General features: G+C 35.6%; 1 pseudogene; it reads left to right on the forward strand.

Annotated features, from left to right (window-relative positions):
• The first annotated feature begins 4,672 nt into the window (after positions 1-4,672).
• LOC122097735 lies at positions 4,673-4,772 on the forward strand (annotated as a pseudogene).
• Positions 4,773-6,989: the final 2,217 nt, after the last annotated feature.

The following is a 6,989-nucleotide window of genomic DNA, read 5'->3' on the forward strand; positions in this document are numbered from 1 at the left end:
ATGTTCAGTCCATATTGTGTTTGGTGCGTTTATTCATTTTATTTCTTGTTTTATTAATTTATTTCCCATTTATTGTATTGGCTCTTATGACACATATACCATTTATTACATTGTTTACATCCTATCACATAGAATCTAGATTTTAGATGTGTTCTCCATCATGCCTGGCAATGCTAAGATCTGAACTCAGGGCCTAGCAGGCCCAATTCATGAATGGGTGAGTTTGAGCATGGCAGCCTCTAGCCAATGAAGCTGTCAAGTGGTTCCCAGGCACTGAGATCGACCCCCAGGTTTGGCCAAAACAGCGATACATGGATAGGCATACGGTGGTATACAAAGTAATATATATTGTTAAAGAGTGCCAGCGCCGTCTATCTATGATTGAATGACACCTACTACGTTCCTACCAACTCTTAGGTATTTATTATACCACCATTGAAGGAATAATATTCTTTTCATGCTTAATAAACTATACGTTAAGCTCAATCAACATTCTAGGACTATTGCATCCAATTTTAGACTAGACGGATGCATGAACTACTCATTCAATGGATATTCCCATGCATAGGAATGAGTCTCTTGTGATATCCTGCCATTGGTGTCAGGACTGGGATTTGAACCCAGGGCCTATGTTCACAGGTTGTCCTATGGCTTCACTGATAGCCCACAAGCCATCAGCAATGGCAGGTCATATCTACTTTGCAGCCATGTCATTCAAACCCAGGATGGTCATTGTGCAAAAAAAAAATAATAAAACCCCAGCCCCCTGATGGTTGCCACTTTTTCTGCTTTCCAGTTTTTTTTTTCTTCCAGAATGCCCCCTGGGCCTAGGATCTTAGGATCAGCTATGGTTCCGGAGGCTGCACCCGAGCCTAGGGAGATCCAAGCTGAGGCAGAGTTTCCATGACCTGAGTTCAAGCCCCATGGTTGGCCAAAAAGAAAAAGAAAAAGAAAAAAGAAATATTTAACTAAATTAAAAAAATAAAGCTCCCTAGTTTGGAATTTCTGCTAGTTTTCTTTCCTAGCCTGGTATTTGAACTCAGGGTCTTGGTAAATCTGTAGCAATGTCAGGGAAGACTTGCTACTACTTGAGTTCAAACCTTGTGCCAAACAAAAACGAAAAACTAACTCACTGACCTAAGCAGGGGGAGGTAGTTGTGGATATGGGAAGGAAGGTATGGTAGGGGGAAAACAAAGGAGGAGGTAACAATGTTCAATATGAAATTTACTCATTACCTTACTCTTGTACAATATTTTTACAATAAAAAACGAACAAAGACAAATCACAGGTCACCATCAATCCTACTCTATACAAATATGTACTTATTTGCTTTCTACCTTCAACTTATGAATGGATGACTATTACGCTCCCCACTCTCCCCCCAAGGGGGTTCAAATTCAGGTTCTGGGAACGATGAGCTCCTTTGTCGCTCACAGGCTGGTGTGCGCATCTGGACCCATTCACCAATTGGGCCTGCTAGGCCCCGAGTTCAGATCCCAGTCCTGCCAAAAGATTCATCTTCACGTCAGAAGCCAATGGTTGCATCTGTTTTCCTTTCCTGTGCAAGTCTTGGGTCTCAGCAAGGATGGAGAATGCATGGGCCACCCTGTGGTCATGGGAATAAGTTGTTATCCATGTCAGCCCAGTTATACCTGTCATCATATACATAAGAAAATACACAATACATCCATGAGTAGCATACAAAATAAACACAATAAGTACACTCAATGCACGATGCAGTCCACACATGGATGTGAATATACATCCCATATTTAAATGATGCATTGAGCACTATTTTGGCCTCCCTGTGGCTCGATCTCAGTTCCTGGGAAGAGCCCATCTCCTTACTGGCTCAAAGTCTGGTGTGATCACGTGGACCGATTGGGCAGTTGGGCCTCCTAGGCCCCGAGTTCAAAGCCCAGCACTGCCAAAAATTCACCCTGATGTGAGAAGCCAGTCATTGCACCTGTTTTCCTGTGCTGTGCAACTTCTGAGTCTCAGCCAGGATGGAGAATATATAGGAAACTGATGTCAGCTTATATTTCCATAATTCATTCATCTGCAATAACAATTTGCAAGACTGGAGATGTGAAGAACTTAGACATGATTTTATTCTGGTTCATTTGGAAGATTAATCTTTAGTCAACAGGAAAGTTTAAAAATGGCTTAGAATTTATTCCTAACTACCAGTTTTTATAAATGGCTTTGTACAATGGTATGTGATTATTTTATTTTACAAAGGATAATTTTTTCTACTACCTATAAGTTTTGGAATGAGAAGAAAACTAAAATTTACTACTTAGAGGAATGTGATAGAAATAGAAGACAGATTTTATGTTTGTCACATCTCTCATCAGTACCCATACTCAAGACTTAAAGTCATATTTATTACTATGTTAGACAGATAGGGAAAATATACAATAAGGCAACACATGATAAGGCAACTATTAGTGACTTTTTAGAATGTACCTTCTTATGTGATGAAATTTACTTTATTAGCTAATATTTGGATTTGGAATATGGGAGGCTGATCTATTTAACACATTTCTGAAAGGCACCTACTGAAGAGCACAAATGGTGGGGGGTACTATTTCTACACTTTAATGAATGGTTGAACTTGTTTGGTATTAGTGCTGAGTACATAAATCAACTCTATTGTAACTTGCTCGCTGCACTTGAAAACCTTTTAATGTCACTATCATCTACTTGTCAAGTGTTATTTTGGTGAATATGATTTGAAAAAGTTTATTTGAAAAGGAATATACTTTCAGGAGATTAAATGTAGGTTATCATTGGTTTGAGAATGACAACATTTTTAAACTACAGAACCAAGTTTTACTGAAGTACCAGTGTTTTGAAGCACAAAGGGTCTTCTCAATTAATGTTTTTCTAAATTATATTTGACCTCTAAATCAAGTTTTCCTAGTCTTGGTAGACCAATTATGGATCTATGATTCCAGAAATTATATTTTTGGCTGCACTGAAGTCTTTCATTAATCATTAGGAGAGGGGTATTAAAAATAACCTTGTTCATTTGTGATTTTGTTCACTCATATGGGCTGGTCATCTGTAAATTGAAAGTTTGAATTACAGTACTTTCATTCAAATTTTGTGATCTCATCTTTCATTTTAACTTGCATTGCATTTCACAATTGATTACTGCTAATTCTTGTAAAGAATTGGGGCCCTGAAATATTATAGGAAATGAGAAATTGAGATGAGTCTTCAATTATTTTCTGTTGATATGTTGCATGGGCCTATGTGAGAAGTCATGCCCTTGTTATCTGATGACGCAGATAACTGGGACCTGGTATCCTCTGACCCGTGGGTCCTGCAGAAAAATAATAGCTTTTAGACATCATATCAGCAAAATTTGGGTATAATCAGTAAGAATGCTTCAGAAATATGGAGAAAAACACTTTGCGACCAGCGAGTTAAAACAATAAACAGAGCATCAGAATAAAATCCCTTATATATTAGCAGAAAAAAATACTGTTATTTTACCATGTGAATTCAGAAGACCATGAACACTTAGAAGGTATCACAAGTTTATACCGAAGATATTGCATTAATACTTTTTATATTCTAATATATATTCTAAACCTAATTATTTATATTCCAATTTATTTATGGGAATAAATGTCAATATATTTGTCAAATTATCAATTCTAGTAAGATTCACTTTATGAAATTTAGCAGCACATATAAATATATAAGTATATATAATATAAAAATTGTTTTGCATTGTTGTGTTGTGTTTAGGGAATCAAAGGCAACTCTGTTTTAAAGTATTATTCCATTACCTCTACCTCAGTTTTTGGTAGAGTTAGACTTAAAGCTTTACCATTTGTAGATTTATGGCTAGAGGCAAGAGGAAACACTGTGATTAAAACATTATCAAATTAAGGCCTAATATCGAGGAGAAACATGTGGACTTCTCCAGGAGCTATGGAAATATTTGGTGAAAGAATGTCAGAAGTGTAAGTTCCTGCTTGGTTGGATGATAGACAGGCCAGGACAATAGGTAATCATGCATATAAACAATTTTTTTCACTTTCTTGGCTTTAGCTACTTTTGAAATGATAAGTATAATTAACAATTATGTTTTGATAAAATACCTTCCATTCTGAACAATTCTGTCTGAACTGTTCATCTCTCTATGATCCCTTGTAACTAAGATTAGCTTTGTTCCAGTAAGACAATCTATGCTGTCAGGGTAAGATATTCTGGTTGGTCTGTTCCTACATGGAAGAAGGGTAAAGGTTTAGGTAGATATTTGTCCCAGCAAGACCTCATTTGGGAAATTTTAAGCTGCAGAAAGTTAGAAGTAGCTCTTCAGCAAGGCTTACTTTGAGTCCATTAGCTCCACAAAGTTAACTCAGTTGATAAATAAGTACTTGAAAAGCCACCACCTTTGGACTTATCTGTAAAGGTTTCAAAGTATGATCAAATTTAGAATGAAAATGACAAAATAGTCATTGACAAAAAAATTGTAAATGTGAGAAATCGAACAAACTATATAAGTTTTTTCCAGTATACACAGATTTTTAGAGAAATGAGATCAATAGCATTTTTAGGAACAATAAGGGTTCCTTGTTACAAAAAGGCAACTATGGATACATGCCTTTATAAAGATTATATCATTAAGTACTTAAATTTAGAGTATACTACATGCTTCAGCAGCAGGTCTACCCAAATTACAACAATACAGAGATTAACATGGCACTTGCACAAGGATGATATGAAAATTTGTGAAGTATTCCATATTTTTCATTCTTCTGATGCAAGAAATGAAAAAAAGTTATTAAAAAGTAGATTACAAAAATACAAGTGTAACATACATGTAATTCATAGAACTAAAGGTTAGTTTGACATCAGTGTATTAAATTTTCACCTTAGAAAGGTAACCTTTACAAAACTTGAAATTAGATAACATTGCCATTTTATCCCAAAGAAATAAAATAATATAAGAACCTAGTAAAAAAAGGAATCTTAAATTCCTTCTATATGGAATGCAATCTGAAAGGTCACATTTATTAATGAATCTATACATGATATAACAATGTAGAATTCAAAGTATTATATCTAGGATGAATGAAATAGATTATGGACATTATACAAACATAGATATACTTTTTTCAGAAATGCACTCGGAACATCTTTAGTTTCCATACTATTCATTCCAACAGATAAGTTAAAATTATTTCTGATTAAAAAAATCACAAACTCTGCAGGAATCATTATAGATGTATACAAACAACTCTTGAATACATTTTGATATCAAAGTCATGCAATTCACTTGGAAGAATACCATGGAATACATGAATTTTTATAGTAAGATATTGCTGATGCTTTGTATTGTGAAAAAACAATTTGTAGGGACACAAAAGATGGACTGGCATTTTTGAAATTTAAGAAATTAACCAAACCATAACGACTTAGGAGAACAATTTGTACAGCCTTTGACAACTTCAAAGAGGTAGTGATACATACTTATCCTTTTGGCAATATCAAATGCAGTTTCTTCCAAGTTGTTCTCCAGACCTTGTTTGATATAATGGTTCAACAGAAGGAGATACAGAGTATCTTTGCTATTTCTATTCCCAGCAGCAAGATGCAAGGGGGTCAAGAGCCCTTTAGTTTGGGGATTGGTATCTGCATCATGATGAAATAATAAAGAAGCCACTCTGGTATTATTCCACATATAAGCACTGTGCAGGGGTGTCCAGCCATTCAGAGTTATTGCATGAATATCTGCCTTGAGCTACCAACTCATGGACAATGTCTAAGTGTCCACTCTAGGCTTACCGATGAAGAGGGGTATACTCATCCTCATCCCTAGTATTCATCTGGGTGGCCTTTTTGGAAAGTAGTCTCCGCACCATAGTAAGCCGATAAATTTTGGCATCCCAAAGAAGAAATTTGTTTGGATCCTACTCCATTTTTTTCTTGCAATTCATACCATTCCTCACTATTTCATCTTGTTCCTTGTATTCATCAGAATTGCCTAACCAGAGACTTTGATATGTGGGAATGAGATGTCCATGTATTTCCCCAATAGTTCACATTGGTTGAACTAGTCAGAAAAAACTGGTGAATTTTTTGCATATGTATTTTCACCATGATTTATTTTCTCTTTTTCCATTTTTACTATTCTAAATTATTCTAACTGGAGAGTAGTGAATTGATAGAGAGCAGAGGAAAGATTTTCCTCAGTATTCAAAGGCACAGAGTGAAAATGAGGACCAGTGGTGTCTTCATGTGCAGCTTATTCTAGGAATGAGAAAATAGGAAACAATGCCTTCTATGTAAATGATTTGGGAAATACCATGTTATAGTGTAAGAGAACTCACTATTCAACATATGGTCTTTAAGAGCTTTCTAGTAGCTTTCTAATGTTGGTATTCAACATTATAAAAAATGTATAATGCAGTAGTAAAATAGAAGTCCTTTGTATGACTACCTAAATTCTTGTTTTTTAAAGACACTTGTTTTCATATAAAAATAGGCCTATCTATTGTCTGCAGGTGATTTTGATGATTGAAGATGCTTAATGAGAAGTCAAAATGTATTAGTAGTCCTTTGCTGCCAATTAAATTTCACTTTTTCTTCTTGGAGAATATAATGATCAAAGCAATAGTTCAGAATCAGCAAGCAATAGTTCAGAATCATGCTTCAAGCGCAAGTGAATCACCAGTAAGTAATCCTCGATTCCATTTTCCACAAAGTTTTGTCACAGATACATTCTGCCTGCCTTCTCTAGCTGCTTTCCTAGCCTGGACCTGTTCCTTCATTGTACAGGAAAAGTGTGATTCAACTGATTTCAGTCAGATCTGTTAGTAGAATTATCAAGTATTTAGATTCTTTTTTTTTTAAAATTATTTGTGGGGCCTGACCTCTGGGCCTGGGCACTGTCCTTGAGCTCTTCAAATCAAGGCAAGCGCTGTACCACTTGAACCACAGCACCACTTCTGGATTTTTCTGTTTA

The sequence above is a fragment of the Dipodomys spectabilis genome, unplaced genomic scaffold, assembly GCF_019054845.1.
Source record: "Dipodomys spectabilis isolate Male_0828 unplaced genomic scaffold, ASM1905484v1 ptg000429l, whole genome shotgun sequence".
NCBI lineage: Eukaryota > Metazoa > Chordata > Mammalia > Rodentia > Heteromyidae > Dipodomys > Dipodomys spectabilis.